This window comes from Trichechus manatus, unplaced genomic scaffold, assembly GCF_000243295.1.
Source record: "Trichechus manatus latirostris isolate Lorelei unplaced genomic scaffold, TriManLat1.0 scaffold03036, whole genome shotgun sequence".
Lineage (NCBI taxonomy): Eukaryota > Metazoa > Chordata > Mammalia > Sirenia > Trichechidae > Trichechus > Trichechus manatus.
The window spans coordinates 2797-3714 of NW_004446972.1; positions in this window are offsets into that span (position 1 = coordinate 2797).

The following is a 918-nucleotide window of genomic DNA, read 5'->3' on the forward strand; positions in this document are numbered from 1 at the left end:
TATCTTCTTGTCCTTTCTTCCTCCTTTTTCTTGTTAAAACATGGAAGTGATTACTTTATATAAAGAAAGTATAATAATAATCCATCCCTCCCTCAAATCCCATGCCTGATAGTCCTTTAGATGGCAAGTAAAATCATGGCCCCAGATTTATTTTTGCATGAAAATTTTAATAAACCAATATTTGCTTGAGTTTTTTGTTACTTGCATTAAACACAATCTTAACTGAAGTAGGACTGACATAAAATGCCTTTGTAATTTTATATTTTCATATGTAAGTGCAGTAAAAGAAATATAAACAAATTGCTGGATGTGTACGAAGAAGGGACCTTTATTTATATTAGTCATACATATTTGTTGAAGTATTAATGTTCCTATAATTTTTTTGAGATTTTGCATTTATTTTTTAAAAAATTAAAAATATTTTGAAACAATCACCAACTTACAAAGAAGTTATGAATAAAAATAATTTTAATTTTGTTTTTCTCAAGCTGCTCTCAGGATTCTCTTTTTTCTTTGGTTTTGGTGAGTATGATTATGATATGTCTTGTTGGCTTTCTTTTGGGGTGTATCCTATATGGGGTTTGTTGAGCTTCTTGGATGGTCAGATTTTCATCTTTCATGACATTAGGGAAGTTTTCTGTCAGCAAATCTTCAATGATCCTCTCTGTGTTTTCTGTTTTCTCTCCCTGTACAGGAACTCTGATCACACCCAAATTTTTGTTTTTGATTGTATCCCACCCACATCATTCTCAGGGTTTCTTCATTTTTCTTCATACTTTTATGTGATTTTTCCTCAAACAAAGTGGTATCCAAGGATTTGTCTTCAATTTTGCTGACTCTGTGTTCAATTGTTTCAAATTTCCTCCTAAAATGTACTATTGCACTGTCCATTTCTGAAATCTTGTTCTTTATATTTTG